General features: G+C 44.1%; 1 long non-coding RNA gene across 1 annotated transcript in view; it reads left to right on the top strand.

Moving 5' to 3' along the window:
- Positions 1-9,754: 9,754 nt before the first annotated feature.
- LOC139747667 (uncharacterized) overlaps positions 9,755-18,028 on the top strand; it is a 50,024-nt gene continuing 41,750 nt past the window's right edge. The window contains exons 1-2 of the long non-coding RNA XR_011712435.1: positions 9,755-9,867; positions 11,310-11,458. This is a non-coding gene — a long non-coding RNA (uncharacterized lncRNA). The remainder of the gene's footprint in view (positions 9,868-11,309; positions 11,459-18,028) is intronic.

Here is an 18,028-nt window from a genome sequence, read left to right as displayed (position 1 = left end):
GATCAAGGATATAAGAGAAGCACTGTTATTATCATCCTAAAGTGGTATATGGTCCACAGTGTCACTATGATCCATATCGTACAGTGTCACTATCATCCTAACAGTGTTCTGTATGCTATAGTTATCCTGCTACAGTGTAGAACCTCACTGTCATCAACGCTTGACTTCGGTAATGGAAGGGAGAAGGTAAAGAATGTTGATCTTCCTTCCAAATCCAGTGGCCCTGTCTGTGTCGTGGCTAAGCAAACTATATCTAAGATAATCTTCATATTAGTGATCTTTCGGGTAAGATATCTTATTCGTGGGTCATAATGAGAATGCTGGTTATGAGTTACCTGACGCGTAACTCAGCGTGAGAATACTAGTTACGTACCACAGTTGCCGTGGCAGAGGGGGAATGGAAAATTCTTCCAGCTCTGATTGTGTGTTGATGTGGTAATTCCACCTCATTATGCGTACGAATAACGGCATTTACGACGAGTTAGCACCTTTGTGTTTTCTCCTTTTGCTTGATCAAATGAGTGTAAGCAAAGGGGGGGGATTGGAAGGAGGAGGGCGGATATATATATATATACGCTACCTCGCTAACGTAGGAGACAGCGACAAAGCAAAATAAAAATATGATATATATATATATATATATATATATATACCTAGCTGGCTAGGGAATCCTATTTGGAAATTAGAATTAGAATTGTGGACATCAGGCCTGGTGAGAGGTGATGGAATGTTGGTGAAACATGGCTGTGTAACACGCTGGCGCAACCCAAAGTGTGTGACTTCTCTCTCTCTCTCTCTCTCTCTCTCTCTCTCTCTCTCTCTCTCTCTCTCTCTCTCTCTCTCTCTCTCTCTCTCTCTTTCTCTATCTATCTATCTATCTATCTATCTATCTATCCCTCATCAACACACCACCAGTTCGAGATCATAACATGTTGGTAAATGGCTTTCAAGCAGCTGGACTCATTAGAATAATCTTTTTTTTTTTTCCTCTTCGTAAAATCACATCAAACGTTAAACGTCTCAATAAACTGGGTTTGATAAGGGATATGAAAGCGGATATTATAACCCCACATGACCTATACTCCCTCACACAAAGTGGCTCCTCCTCCACAATGTGTATTGGAAAGCCTAGTATGTCTGTAATACATCTCCCTCTATGTCTGCAATACATCTCTCCCAATGTCTGTAATGCATCTCCCTCTATGTCTGCAATACATCTCCCTCTATTTCTGCAATACATCTCCCTCTTTGTCTGCAGTACATCTCCTTCTATGTCTGCAATACATCTCCCTTTTTGTCTGCAATACATCTCCTTCTATGTCTGCAATACATCTCCTTCTATGTCTGCAATGCATCTCCCTCTACGTCTGCAATATATACAGTTCCTTCATACTGTATACAAGTATTTCTGCTTGTTGTGTTGAAGTACAGGTGTTCTACCTGAGAAATACAAGTGTTCGGGTATCATAGGAGTTTTGCATTTGCTTGCTTGCTACACTTTCTTATATTATCTTAAACGGTTTTTCTTTTTAGCTATCTGAGATACTGATAGGTCTCTGTGTCTTGCTAGAAGGCGGTCAAGAGAGACAGAACCTTGTACGGCGAAGAATGGAAATTCCCATCCTGGAATTATGAGAGTTTTGTCATATGTTCTTCCAAAAGGTGTTGGGGTTTCTCGTGACCCACTTGCACGTGTCTGCGTGCAAGCACCGACGAAGGTGATCGTGCCTGGGAAGGGTGGGGTAGGGGGAGGAACCATGGCCAGCACGTGGCGCTCACCGCATTAGAGAGAGAGAGAGAGAGAGAGAGAGAGAGAGAGAGAGAGAGAGAGAGAGAGAGAGAGAGAGAGAATACGTCAAGTACGAGTCTAAGGTGAGAAGGAGAGTCTGGTTGTCTTCTCCTGCTGTGCAACTGCAGGCTCTTGAGGGGGTCTTATGAGGCTCCCACGTCGAAGTCACATTGAAGATCTTCGTCAGTTCTATCCTCTTTTGTTTTTACTTCAAGAATCTTATTGTAGTATATTCCCATATCGGATATACAGCTTTAAGGAAGTGTGGCATATAATTCAGCAACATCTGTCATTTTCATTCCTTTGAGCTATTGTTTTCTAGGCATGTGACAAGAATCACGTACTGAAAATGTTCTTTTGTTTTCATACGTTTAATCTTCATTTACACCGCAGTAAATACTGACTCAGTAAGACGTTTAAAGATTGCATTGCAAATGAGACGGGAATATATTAGTGACAGGAAAGGGGTAATTGACATTTTGGTTTATGAAGCTTTTTTATTTGTGTCCATTCTTCAAATTTCGTATATGATTAACGTCCCCAGGATACTTTGTATATGTGGCAAAGTTTCAAGATTAATCTGGCCAAAGTTTTGAATGTCGGAGACTTTTAGAAACATCAGTGCATTTATGCTTCCTTCACCAACAAGCTTCTGTTCAAGTCTCTGGCTTATCCTGTTCCGAAGACGATTCAGGAGCTACTTGACGCAGGTGATCACGAAGGCTGGCAGAGGAGGAGGAGGAGGAGGAGGTGCGAGAGGAGCCGATGCGTGTATCAGATAAACCCAGAGGGAGGATGACCAATGCTCCTCCTCCATAGCTCAACCATCACGGCTAACTACAGGTATTTCCCCCCATAAAACCTTCACTCGGATGCCCAGCTGTAATCTGTTAGCCGAGCCAGGTTGTGGCGTGACCCGGCAGCGCCCCGGAGATGGCTGGGTCGGCAAGAGCAACTGATCCAAGGACGTGCCAGTGGCCAACGTCTGAGAGCAAAAGGAGGGCGGACTCCGACATCACCAGCCCACTGAAGAAAATGGGGTTGAGCTTAGTGTACTGCCCAACACCCTGACACATGTCTCAATCTGTAGATGTACCTCAGTCTCCCTCTCCTTCCTCGCCTCACTTAGTGGATTCATTCCCTCACGTATGCACCAGCGCTCCCCAGCCCGCATCTTTGTTCCACACTAACGATATTGTCGGCTATAATTTGACTCCTTGTCATAGCGTTGTGTGGCTTATAATACACAAGACTCAGCAGAAACTTCGTCAACAATAGATTTCAAGTATTGTCAAAACTCGCTGTTGTCTACCTCCCTCGGTGTAAACTCTTGGTTGCCCCTCAGTGCAGCAAAGAACACGATGGTCGTGGATAAACATTGACTGACGCGAGACGAAGCGACTGCGAACTTGAAAAGTAGGAGACACTCACCAGCAGCAGGAAAGTATTTCACACCATCGCAACACAACCTTTACAAATAGGGGCAAGTTGGCTCTCCTACCTCCCCAGGACGGCTTTTGGCAACATCATCAACAGTAGCAAAGTTAGCGACGCCATCGTGAATGTCCCTCACCAATATCGGAATGGTTCTCTTCGCTCCACTGAATAGCCCTCACCAGCAGCAGTTCTCTCCACTATATAGCCCTCACCAGCAGGAGAACGGTTCCTTATACCATAAGCTGTCGTTCTCCAGCAACAGCTGTAACTGTTCTTTTCCCGCACCCTAAGATGGAGCACACAAACAGCAGAGCGGTGCTTCTTCCCTTCACTAGACAGCAATAGAAAGAAGTTCCTCAAACCTCCACCAGATAGCCTCTGACGGCATTCTCTTCCAACCTCTGTCATACGGCCTTCCGACAGAGTGGCCTAGACTCGAGGGAACCTGGAATCTAAGTCTGAGGTATGTACGTGTCAGGTCCCTAGAAACGGAAAACTGCTCGAAGAAAAAAAGAGTAATCTGGAATTCTGGAAATAGCTCATAGAACATAAAGTACCTAACCCTGACCTTCTGAAGACCATGTATAAGGTTCGAACCCTTGACTCATTACCCCAGACGGACTATGAAATAACACCTAAGTATCGTCAATAGATTATGCGAAATATAAACCTCATCAGCTGCTCTTATCTAAACGACCATTCTTCCATGGATCTCTCTTCTCTGTGGCGCATCCGCTACGGCAGAGGAAGGGTGTTGCTCACTCTTAGGCAAACACGTTAGGCGAGAGCTTACGATTACAACTGCTCTCGCCGTTACAACTCCCAGTCGCGATTACGTTAGTGTTGTTGATCATAACCGCTGACTCAGTCACAACCAGAGTCACGATTCTAGACAATGACACAACTAAGATTAGTGTCACAACCAGTCACTATGTCTGCCATTACGATCACAGTCAATTTCACTGTTATTATCACAATGATAATTATTGTAACAACCTCAGCCAGCGTCACAAACAACCAGAGATATCGTTCAAATCACAACATGAGTCACAGCTATTTAGTAATTAATATAACTATGATTAGTGATAGTTAACTAAGGTCATACCCAGGGTCTATCAGAATTTAGTTCACCTAGGCCAAGATTCAGCTTAGCCAAGGTCGTCGCCAAGGTCTACCTAACCATGACCACGAACTAATTAACCATGGCTAGGTTGTTGTTAACCCAGGACAGCCATAGTCAAAGAAACAAGAACCGTAGATAAAGACACAGACACAACCTCAAACAAAGACCCCAACACGGAGTAAATACAGACATAATCACAGCTGTGTAATAGAATGGTTTTTCGTCCGTGGAGGATAGATTCATATCAGTGTCGGCAGTGGTGGTTGGCCTTTGGCTGAACTGGACATACCTCTTCAAGAGGAGCTATACCATCTTAACCGGGTGCCAGAAGACGAGTCGTGGTTAGTAAGCTTGTCAGTCATTATCAGTTAACCACAATTAGACTCAGTTGGTTAATCTAGCATCATCAAGTAAGATAGGGTTAGTTAACCTGGAATGAAAATGGGGAGCTAAATTAACCAAAACCTCAAAAGGGGACATTAGGTAATTAACCCAAAACAAGGTTAATTAACCTGGAATGAAAATGGGGAGCTAAATTAACCAAAACCTCAAAAGTGGTGGATGTTAGGTAATTAACCTAAAACAAGTACCTTGGGTAATATACCTACCTGTACCCATTAGATGAACCTTGGATGATTAGCCCAGTAGAAACAGGGTTATTAACCTGGCATTAATGATTGCCCTCCAGAAATCAACCCGGACCCAGATGACGTCTCGTAAGTAAACATAGAATAACCATCAACAGATGAACCATTTCAGTCAGCAAACAAGCACCATATGTTAAATCAACGTCAAAATAGTTAATTACGCAGGTGAAATCACCTCGAATTTTTTTATCTTACGAGTCTTTTGGTTCTTCAACAAGTGAACGTGACTGTTGCTGAGGAAGAGTGGGTTAAAAAGGGAAAGGGTAAGCTTGAGAAAGTCAGACCAGCACTTAAAAGTGCGAATCCATCCTTTCAAAATGAGGGTCCGAAGCCAGGATTATAATTTAGTTAACTTATGAAGGCGGGGAAGGAAAAAAAAACTAGAATGCATAATAACAGTGAAGATCCCATAAATTACCTCCATCTTAATAGCCACTAATGGTTATCTTTGCTATTTTCGTTTTAGAAAAAAAAAAGAGATAGTGTTTGTGTGTAGCGAAGGCGACCGCAAGGAAAAAATCCCTGATTGGCGCATCATAGGAGAGTCAAGAGTCCAGGCGAGTGGTGATGGCCGGGAGCAGGTGATGGAATGTGTTGGTAAGGAAACGTCAGCACGGTATGGTGATGGGGTCCAGGAAGGTAGTATGGACATAGGGGAAGGGAGAGAGAGAGAGAGAGAGAGAGAGAGAGAGAGAGAGAGAGAGAGAGAGAGAGAGAGAGCAGCAATGGTACCCCCTCCTCCCTGCTGTTACTCTTGGTGACTCTCAAGTGATGATATACGAGACATTACGTACAGAATGACTGATAATTAAACGAGAAATCGTTCTTATGAGACTTTAGGGGACAACGAGTGTCGTGTTTCAAAGGATAACGAAACAAAAAGAAACTGGAAAGGCCTTCTGAAACAAGAAGGAACAGGGAGCGAAAACTACGAAGTGACCAAACGAACCATCAGAAAGCTTCAGTGACAGGGGTTCGTCAACACATCTCTCCCTGTGAAAGTCAGGAACCATTCGGACGCTTCATGATCAGACTCCCTGTAAAATGAATGTTACAGAGTTTTCGAGCAGAACTTAGGTTCATTTCATTTCTCGTGAACCCTTCCTTCAGGGTCGTCTGAGTCCCTTTAAGACGTAAGTGAGTAAACTCTCAAGAGACGCTTGGATCTTGCTAAGCCATCTATAAACCGTTGGGGTTTACCTGAATCATTCGTACTCCGGAGTGAGGCTTCGAGACTTTCCCTCATGAACCCTTATGGGTTACCAGGATACTTGACGTAACTAAACCCTTGGTGGCTGCTACAGTCTTTGACATTTTGACTTAGATCCTTCGGGGTTCCTGGGAACCTTCATCAGCCCGTTGAGTTCGTCCGTCTACGAAGGAGGAGGCCCTTGGGGTGATTATGGACGGACCCCAGCGTGGCTCCACGTCGAACTCACTCACTCACTCCCTTCCCTCCTCCTCCTCGTCCTCCTCCTCCTCCTCCCCACGATCATTAATCAGCTGACATCTTGGCAGCGCATGATAACCAGTGGCTCCTCTACCCCGGGCTTCATCGCTTGGGTCCCCTTACCTGCAGACTATCATAAACGCCTACCTACCCATTATTAAGTCCCAACGTAGTCATGGGAGGGGTAATATATGTGCACACCCGCCTGTAATTGATCACTTGCAGCCTGATCACTATGTCTACCCGTCCAAATTGGTCACGTGTTTGCTATTTATCGATATGTTGCTCTGGCCTGTTTTGGTAGACGTTTGGGTGGCTTTTTCCCCTAGCCTGGGAATAGCCAGGGCGTCCTCGTACAAGGCAGATCCTTCCATCGACCACTGATAAGGGATGGTGGTGATGTTAGTAAGCGCGATGAGGCTGGTAGGTAGGTAGGTAAGTGGTGTTGATGATGGTAAGTGTGATGGTAGATGGTGGTAGGTAAATGGTATGAATGAGGATGGGAGTGATGGTGGTCGGTATGGTGGTAGTGGTGGTGTTGATAGTTGTGATGGAGTAGTAGTAGTAGTAGTAGTAGTAGTAGTAGTAGTCGTAGTGGTGGTGGAGACGATGGTACGATGGTGGTTTTATGTAGGTAGGTTGTGGTGGTGTTGATGACGATGGTAGAGGTGTTAATGGTGGGTTTGGGGTGATGGTGATAATGATGGGGATGATGACTTTAGTGATAGCTGGTGTTTATGCCACTGGCAGATGAGAAGCATCATTCTCAAAAGCTTTGTGATCAAAGTAACAATAATGTTGGATAGTGACTAAAGCCAATAACATGAGCAGTGGCTATCATACGATGGTGATCCCCTTATGTAATAGTGTGGTGGTAACAGAAATATTGGGACTTATAATCATGCTTCGCCTCATCCCCTCATTTCTATTTACCTCATGATAACTACTGAACAAAGAGAGGAAAACGGATGGTAAGAAGCTATTGTGTGAAAGAAGCTGCTAAACCCATAGCGCTATTTACCACAACACGAATACCAAATTTCATAGACCACAGAGTAAGTAACACTTAGATGGATAGAGGTTAAAGATGTACGAAATATTTACCACTGTAGACGAAATCGCACTGAAGTTTGATACGAGCCTCCATGGTGTAGTGGTTAGCGTCGCTGATTAAGAACCACGCGGGCCAGGGTCCAAACCCTTGGAAGGGTTATTCGGTTCAAAGCCAACCCAATCATTCGTACTCATAATCGTAGGATATGGAAGCTACCCTACCCCTGAACACTACAGATACTCATCGCTACATTTAGCAAAACAAATTTAGCAAATTTAGCAAATTGAGAAACATATAAGTGACATCCCCCCCCAAAAAAAAAGAAAATCTTTTCATGGATGAATTAAGTATCTGCCAGCATTCCATTCAACCCCTGGTCAAACGGAACTATGTAGTCAATAACATGGGCATAGAAATGCCCTTTTTCAATCACAAATAATAGCTTAAATGCTGATATAATTCATAATGATAAATAACGAGCCAGACCTATCATTAAGGTGTGCAGGACTCTCCTAATTAGTTCTTATTTTAAACGCAAAAAAAAAAATAATGTTGGTTAATTTCATACCTTAAATATATATACAAGGTATACAGCGGAACTGCTGCTAATGATATACTATAAAAATACACAGCTTGCTATGTTCGAGCATAAGCTGCTGATAGTGAGAAAGCGATATGGAAGAGAAATATCGATCTATTTCTTAATATACCCACTCGATATACCTCGTCTTAAATGATAAGGAAGGTGAGTATGGTCCTGTTCCCTAAAGTCATCATGGACCGGATCTGAACCAAAGGACCTGATGCTCTTATGTGCCATAAAGGAGATCGATCACACACGGTCTGGCAGATACTCGCCATCGTATACTATAAACAACCCGGGTACAGTCAGGTGAATTCAGTTCTTTGTTTATGAGCAAAGACTAGCCTGTGAGAGCTCCTCAGAGACTCTTTTTTGAGTTTAGAGCAACAACCATGAGATTTAGAACTCCTACATGACAAAAAAAAAATTTGAAGAGTTGAGATCTCTATTGAGGATCATAAACTTGTTTTCGCATGTCAGAGACTGTTCTCCAAGCCTCAAAACAATTTTCAAGGCTATGTTAGTCTTCCTCGAACACCTTCATCATGAAAGAATGAAGGACACGAGTTTTACTAGATAGCCTACAGATGGGATCCCAGACGTGGCCTTATTATGTGTACAGTACCTCTGCTACAGCGACGACCCTTTCTGATTCCAGGATTTCACAGAAAGAGACAAATTACTGGAAGCAACCAAGGCCGCCTTGGAGACCCACCCCAGCTTTGGGAAGAACACAGACTCTTAACGGAGGAGAACCGAGAGTCAGGCTGTCACAGACTAGCATCAATGAACACAAACATGAAGCTGACTCAACGAGTCACAGCACATTGTAGGAGTGACGGGAGACTTACTCCACTGACCACCTCGTCTCGAGACAGACTCCATTGGCCTCCTTGTCTGCACACGGAGTTCGCGGAGGGAGCAGGACTGGTAGAACACCGCCGATGGCATGGGGGTCTACCTTGCTTCGAGTGAGGCATCGTCTGTGTATATAGGTCTCGTGAGCAGCGAAGCTGGAGGTTGATAAGGCAGACTGGATGTAAACGCGCGTCTCGTACCATCTTGTGGTGGTTCAGTCTGTTTCTAGCCTCGTTCAGTACAGAGGTTGTTAATCACCTAGTCAGATCAAATGATACTGAAATTATATATATATTCATCTATCTATCTGTTTATTTATCTATCTAATCTATCTATCTATCTATCAATCTACCTGTACATATGTATGTAATTGCTTCTTGAAGACAAACGCATATTCAACATCACCTGGTTTTCTGGTGTGTTTTTATTTCGCTTTTCCTCGCCACATCGTTTGTTTCATGTGACATCGTGAACGAAATTTCTTATAATCACTTTCACTTTATTCTCGAAAATCATGGTGCGTGTCGGGCACACAAGCATTGCCCATCTTCAGTCAAATCAACCAAAGATACAACACAAAATATACAAACAATACGCACATACACACGTGTGTATATATATATATATATATATATATATATATATATATATATATATATATATATATATATATATATATTGGAGACCAGTACAAAACGAACTGCCTAATTACCAAACCACCCTAGTCAACAACTCAGCGCGCGATGGTTCGCGACAATAATCACCCAGTGTTGACAGCCTGCGCGTCTCTCTCCCTCTCTTACTTGGCTTGGCCAGCAGTGGTGCATCAGCCACCGATGTGTAAACATGGGGGTCATTTTTGTCCTACAGGAACAAACACATTATAAGTTACATTTGAGGTATCGACAGATCTATTTTGCTCCCTGGTAAGTTTTATTCGATTTAGAATTATTCAGTTGTTTCGAAATGTACGTTTGAATATTTGTGAACTAGAGAATGTAAGCGTTTGACTGGGAAGTTTGGCCAAATTGCCATGTCTTATTGTCTTTTAGATAAGGTAGGAATGATTGATTTTACGTAATTGTCTTTTTTCTTTTTTGTATTTTTAATTTCCCGTTATTTCTTTTGTGATGGATATTATAAAAAACAACATTTCAGACTTTACCAGATTTTATGCTTTGATGTAGATATTACATGTATATTATCATAGAATTAAAGGATTTGATGATGGTATATGTATTTACCGACACGTCTACGTTTTGGTTGTACACACACACACACACACATACACACACACACATACACACACACACACACACACACTACACACACACACACACTACACACACACACGCACATAGACACACACACACTACACACACACACACACACACACACACTACACACACACACACACTACACACACACACGCACATAGACACACACACACTACACACACACACACACACACACACACACACACACACACACACACACATAGACACACACACACACACACACACACACACACATATATATATATATATATATATATATATATATATATATATATATATATATATATATATATATATATATAACCCATCCCGTTAGGTACATGATGTAAGTAACCTAACCTCAGTAATGAATGCTCTGCCGTTGCCAGCCCCTCCCCTCCCCCCCAACCCCCCCTATGCTCAATCCTGTTTATCCACTGCCCCGTTCATCCGAACCGTTGCCTTCCATCGCCGTTGTGTGCGTGTCTGTTGGCCGTGAACACTGTCTGCTTTGCTTCCACCGATTTCCTAAGAGTATATTAAATAAACGCGTATCGTATAATCGTGGTGCCTGAGTACGATAATATTACTATTTATTTCCCAAACACTCAGCCTTTAAATCTTGCTTAAGTGCCCAACGAGTAGTTTGTGGCGCTCATAAAGAAGCCAATAACTTAGAGAAACAGATGAGGGTCGCGTGTGATTCATTGCCATATAGACACACAGACGTGTTTGAGAAAGGGCTACAAAAATATGCATTGATTGATCTATTGCCTTGGCAATAAATGACTTGTTAAATTCTTCATGCACTTACCAGGGTGTGGACTATAATTTCTTTCTTAATGGGAAATCAATTATTTCACGTAACCTTCCCGCGTGATAAGCAAACGCATAGGAACTGACATTAATATTCGCAGTACGCAAACGCAATGGACTAAGTACATGGCTGTAGGAAACTAGCAGACTTTGAGATGATCATTACAGATATAGGGGGTGAAAAGGTGTCAAGAGAAACAAAATGATCAAAGTTCGTATTAAAAGAAAAAAAGCAGCAATTAGCGACATTAATGGTATCTGCCTCCTCCTTACAGGGTGTCGTTGAAGTAGATCCAAGACCACACGAATGATGGGCTCCTAACTCACCACCTCCAGTCTCCAGGTCAAGCAAGAATCTCCCTTGTTCCCTGCCTGTTCACGTAGACCAGAAGACTCGTCGCTCCACCAACAGACCCCCACCTGGGTTGGGATAATGTCCCCCTTGTTGTCCATTGAATTACTTGCATAAGACACGTCTGAGGAAGCAAGGGTAGGGTTGATAAGTAGAGACCCTCCCACGGCTGCGGACCTCCCGTTGGAACCCCGTAGTTGCTGAGAGTCTCTGCCATTCAAGCCTGGTTCTTGTGGAGTTTTCAGACACTTTCCCCTCTGACTAACTCTCTCTTAATATTCCTCGTTGTCGTGGAGGGGCCTACTGGATCCTACGGTGAGAGTATGGGTCTGTATTCGCCCCAGAAGCGCCCCTGGTGCTGTACACCTCACTCAGAGTGGGTTTGTGTGCTCATCAGGGGGTCATCAGCAACCTACCGAGTCACTGTGGGATTCCGTGATCGTGCGGGAGCACCCACAGTCGAGGGTCGTAGGAGTTAGGGTTCTGTTAGGGGGAGATCTTCATAAATCTCCTGAAGTTAGGATCCCTTTCCCCTCCCCGGTCGTGTATGGAGAGCTTACGCGCTCTTCTCCTTCATCGTGACACCCCTCACCGCCGCCGCGGGATCGCCCCCTCACCACGCCTCATCGAGGATGAAGATAAGCTCCGGACGTGGAAAATGGAGATTTCCACCATCTAAACATAGTAATGAACAGCGTTTACAGCAAGTGAGGCTTCCGGTATCTGCAGCAGCCTCTGTGGCGCACCACTCCCGAGTCCTGACAACGTCCCAGGTAGGGCGGGGTCGGGTGGGTGTGGTAAGCGCTCACTGACCAGAGGCCTCCCTCCCACTTGCGTTCCTCATGTGTCTTGTTCTACGTCAACGGGCGGGATCGCCTGCCAGCATGTCCTGGGTTATCCAATCATCCCCTTCAGTCTGCCTGTTGTCTCTAAATCAACAGGTGGAGTGGGAACACAAAACTCTAGCTGGAAGCGTTTAACGGGGCGCCCAAGGCAAAGGCCCCTGTCGTACCAGATGGGCGACGACATAAAGAAGTCAAGCGAGAGTTAAATGTGAAAGACAGACACTCATTTGACTGTTGAGATGTTGCCAGAACCACTACGGCCATTGAAATCACAGGCGCTGAATTGTTTTAGCGTTGGTTACTATGACAAACACATCAAACTATTCCTTAAGGAGACGCTCACGTGATCATTGCCATAGGAATGATAAAGGGGATAACGTAGCTTTTAATTTGATGCGTGATTATATACAAGGGAGATAATGCCGTCGGTAAATGAGGTAATTGTGTGTAAACAGACGAAGACACCAAGTACGAGACATTCTGAAAAGGTGTTGAATTAGTTGAAATAAAGGGGATGGGGGAAACTAGAATACCGTAGATTATTTCTACATTAAACAAGATTGTATTTTCAATTACGTTTTCAACATAAGCTAAAGAAAACGACCTTTTCGTGTTAGTGACAACGCCTCCCATTTTCTTTATCAACGATAAATGAGAATTCGATATTAACTCCTTGACAGTTGAGCACAACGAGACAGTCCCTGGGTATGATGTGGCCTGACCTCTGACCCCGTTAGGCCCGTGAAGCCAAGCATCATACCCATCATGTATTGCTTAAGGATCGTACCGTCGTCCTCAAAGATCGTACCGTCGTACCCAAGGATCGTACCATCGTACTCAAAGATCGTACCGTCGTACTCAAGGATCGTACCGTCGTACTCAAAGATCGTACCGTCGTACTCAAGGATCGTACCGTCGTACTCAAGGATCGTACCGTCGTACTCAAGGATCGTACCGTCGTACTCAAAGATCGTACCGTCGTACTCATGGATCGTACCGTCGTGCTCATGGACCGTACCGTCGTGCTATAGGACCGAACTGTTTTACATGAGAATCGTACCGTATTCCTCAAGGATCATAACCCCGTGCTCAAGAATTGCACCGTAGTGCTCAAGGATCGCACTGTACTGCTCATGGATCGTACCGTAGTGCTCAACTATAATATCGTACTGCTGAGAGATCGTACCGTAGTGCTCAACGATAGTATCGTACTGCTAAGAGATCGTACCGTAGTGCTCAACGATAGTATCGTGCGGCTGAGAGATCGTACCGACGTGCTCATGGATCGGATCGTACTGCTAAGAGATCGTACCGTAGTGCTCAGCTATAGTATCGTACTGCTGCGAGATCGTACCGTAGTGCTCAACGATAGTATCGTGCGGCTGAGAGATCGTACCGACGTGCTCATGGATCGGATCGTACTGCTAAGAGATCGTACCGTAGTGCTCAGCTATAGTATCGTACTGCTGCGAGATCGTACCGTAGTGCTCAACGATAGTATCGTACTGCTGAGAGATCGTACCGACGTGCTCATGGATCGGATCGTACTGCTAAGAGATCGTACCGTAGTGCTCAGCTATAGTATCGTACTGCTGCGAGATCGTACCGTAGTGCTCAACGATAGTATCGTACTGCTGAGAGATCGTACCGACGTGCTCATGGATCGGATCGTACTGCTAAGAGATCGTACCGTAGTGCTCAACGAATCCAAGAGGATAGAAAAAAAAAAGAACATAGATCCACCCCAATACACCAACGGATCTCCGCGAATGGCTGAAGTCGAACAAACACTTCAGACTCCAGAGGAAGAGGAGGAGGAAGGGAGTGGAGGGAGGGAAGAAGAAGAACAGCTGCTGCAGCAGCATTTAAGACACAAATTGGGTCGCAATGAGAACCTGATGACTTGCATCGGGGGGGTCGAGACATCATCGTCCTCCTCCTTCTCCTCCTCCTCCTCGCGTGTCCGACCGCACTGGCAAAATTCATGTTGCTCAGACGTCCAGCAATTCCCGGGACCGGCCGGTCTAGCGGGGCAACACGAGAACTGCTCTGGGTAATTTGTACTGTAGTTAATATATTGGTTAATATCGTGCGTCGCAGACAGCATTAAGTGATACTACACGTTGTGATCTTCTGAATTGCGGTGCGTATTCCCAACAAGCGCTTGAGCTGGAGACGGACAGACGGACGGATGGACGGGTTACGTCTGTCGTATATATATATATATATATATATATATATATATATATATATATATATATATATATATAATATATATATATTTTCTTTTCTTTCTTTTGAACTATTCGCCATTTCCCGCGTTAGCGAGGTAGCGTTAAGAACAGAGGACTGGACCTTTGAGAGAATATCCTCACCTGGCCCCCTTCTCTGTTCTTTCTTTTGGAAAATTAAAAACGAGAGGGAAGGATTTCCAGCCCCCCGCTCCCTCTCCTTTTAGTCGCCTTCTACGACACGCATGGAATACGTGGGTAGTATTCTTTCTCCCCTATCCCCAGGGATAATATATATATATATATATATATATATATATATATATATATATATATATATATATATATATAGTGTTGGGTGTTGGCTCACGTGTCGCATGTGTGTGGTTGTATGAAGCGTGAAAGTCATGAGGCTGTCTGACAGAAGCCCAGAAGGCGCCAGACATGATTATGAAGTAAACACACACACACACACACACACACACACACACACACACACACACACACACCAGGATAATCCCTCGATCGCAAGGGAATAATCCTCGAACACGAGACTACGATCCATAAACACGACGTTGCGATCCTTGAATGCGACATTACGATCCTCGAAGGCGAAATTACGATCTTCAAACACGAAGGTACGATCCTTGAAGACGACCTTACGATGGAGACGCAGCGAGTATCAACTTCCTCTACGACTCTTGCCAGACAGACGTCGTAAGACTCGCGAAATCGTCGTAAAACCAAACGGAAGTAGAAATGCGATACTTATTATTCGTAGTGTTATGAAAACACCTTCTAGATCGGAGTAGAAGTAGAATTGTGAAGATCGTCTGTCGTAGGCAGATGGATGCTCCCAGTCTCGTATCGTCTTCAAAAGTTCTGACGAAAGACATTTGGACGCAACAGCTCTAGCTGGCCGATCGCGATCCCATTTTATGATGTTCAGGGAGAGTTTAAATACTTAAATGGTGCTGACGACCGTGTCAAAATTCTTAGCTACACTGCTGAGAATATATGTAGGAAAAAAAATGGACTTCACCACAATGCATGAATGTGATATTCATGTTGCGAATTCTGGCATAAAGACTAACGTGTAATTGATTAACTTCAACACCAAACAAGCGATAAGAAGGCTTGCGCCGCCAGAAGAAGCCATACCTACGTACTCAAACATGCGTCATTTTACCTTGAGTTAAATCATTCATGGAGGCAGAACATTCGAGGCGGCAGAGGAACATATAAACCACTCGAAGATTCAGGAAGATTTAGAACCTTCGAGACTGCAGAGGAAGATTCAGAACACTCGAAGCTGCAGAAGAGGATTGTAATGCACTCGAGGAAGGTTTCAGGAAGATTGAAAACACTCTACTATGCAGAGGAAGGTCTAAATCCCAAACATTATTCGCAGAATGATTAGTTAAACAGATATGCATCAAGTGTTTCTGTGTTGATCTTGAATTTTCAGTGTCGATAGGGTAATCCAAGGCTCTTATTGTTCCTGGAGTTATAAGTCGCCATGGAGAAAGGCATTCCCAGGAGCAGTTAATGGATCGAAATCGATTCAAAACAAATTATGAATGGAGGAGGAGGAGGTTAATTTGAGTCCTTTACGTGTTTATAGATCCGATAACAATAAGTGAGTGATATATATATGGGGAGGTAAAGACTAGTGAAGGAAGGGAATTCCGAAGCTGAGTTACATATATATCTTTGATAGTTGTTATGGTACATAATGAAAACAGTTCCGACATACCAGTTTTGTGGTCTATACTTTTGTTTAACCTGAGCACAGTAAAAGCTAACACCCCTCCCTCCCCCATTCTTGTTAAGAAGATAAAGTGTGGGATCCCAGTACATTACTTAAACGAAGTGAGTGTGGTCTCTTGAAGTCACTTATACAGAAAGCATGATTATCCAGTCCCATGCCTTTGTTCACCTCTTTACAGCAGTTTCTCTGGCCTTTCGTCTTCTGTTTTTCGTCATCATTAAGTTCTACTTAGCCTTGTGTATGTCTCTCATAAAGACATCATTTCTTGTGACTTATCAAATATTCTTTTAAAAGAATCCACGAACAGACAAGAGTCGCGTTTGAGACAGACTGTTGGGGAGTGATGATGACCAGGCATGAGAGCTGTCTGACGACATCCAAGGATGTCTGCAACATCTGTTGTCACTGTTGTGACGACGTGCAGAGCAGACGACCCTGGAGCACTGGCCAAGGACAACCAGCAATAAAGGATATAAGCTTTTCCTTATGGTTGGCCTGACACTCCTTTACCCTGTCTCCAACTTGATAGATTGTGAATCCAGGATACTTTTACTCAATTCCATTGGATGACTTTGTCATAAACCATTAGGTCTTCAGTTATCTGACTTTCTTATGGACTGTTCTCCAGTAAATATCCTCGTCATAGACTATCGGGTCTTCTGTTCTCTAGCTTTCCCATGCACTCCCATGTACTCTCCTCCAACAGATGACCTCGTCATAGACCATCGGGTCTTCTGTTCTCTAGCTTTCCCATGCACTCCCATGTACTCTCCTCCAACAGATGACCTCGTCATAGACCATCAGGTTTTCTGTTATCTGACTTTCCTATGGACTGTTCTCCAGTAAATACCCTCGTCGTAGACCATCGGGTCTTCCGTTCTCTAGCTTTCCCATGCACTCCCATGTACTGTCCTCCAGCAGATGACCTCGTCATGGGCCATCGGGTCTTCTGTTATCTGACATCCTCTCGTTCTCCCACGGTGGGAGAGAGTACGCCTTCGGAGGATGAGTTCGCTCGGAGAACAAAGTTCAGATATCATCACAATCGTCTTCCAGCACATCACCTCGTCGTACACCATCAGGTCCTCTTGTTAGCCGGCCTATCTCCTCAGCATCAAAATATTTTGATAATGAAGATGAATCGTTAATATTACCATCGCAAAAGAATATGACTGAATGATATATCTGGAAGTGAGGGAAGGCGAAATGATAATTTTCAATTATGAAAGTTGTGATAACATCGCTTGCACCAGCAGCAAGCGTCGACGGTCCCAAGCGTCGCCTTGTTTCTGGGAATGGTCTTGTATTTACTCGCCTCGCGTGATGACAGCATTGGCCAGCGAAAAAGACAAGTGGATTCTTGCTTGTTCTGTTCCTCCTCCTCCTCCTCCTTCCCCTCCACGGTCTCTACGAAAGCTCATACTGACAAAAGAGGATTGCGTGTCCTCTGGTCTCAACAGACACCTGAACTGCTATGAAAGATAGCGTTGCCATTGTGGTCAACATGCACTCACAAAGATGCCCTCAGTGTATTGTTCATGCAGATGGATATTACTCATAGAAGTACGAGTCGTTGGGGCAAGCACGTCTGAACCAACAAGGACATACAGCAGCTGAAGAACTTTGATGACTGACGTCATATGTATAGTAAGAACCATGGAGGTTTTCATGTCCGAAGGAGAAGGATCTAATGCCATGTTCTGACGTGGAAAACGGGGATCAACCAGAGAGAGCGTTGATCATAACAATGGTGTTGATGCCAGAAGAAAGAAGATAGAGAACATAATGCAATGCA

Source organism: Panulirus ornatus, chromosome 69 (assembly GCF_036320965.1).
Source record: "Panulirus ornatus isolate Po-2019 chromosome 69, ASM3632096v1, whole genome shotgun sequence".
Classification (NCBI taxonomy): Eukaryota; Metazoa; Arthropoda; class Malacostraca; order Decapoda; family Palinuridae; genus Panulirus; species Panulirus ornatus.
The sequence above is the reverse complement of the archived record's forward strand: the minus strand, read 5'-3'. Positions and strand labels throughout refer to the sequence as shown.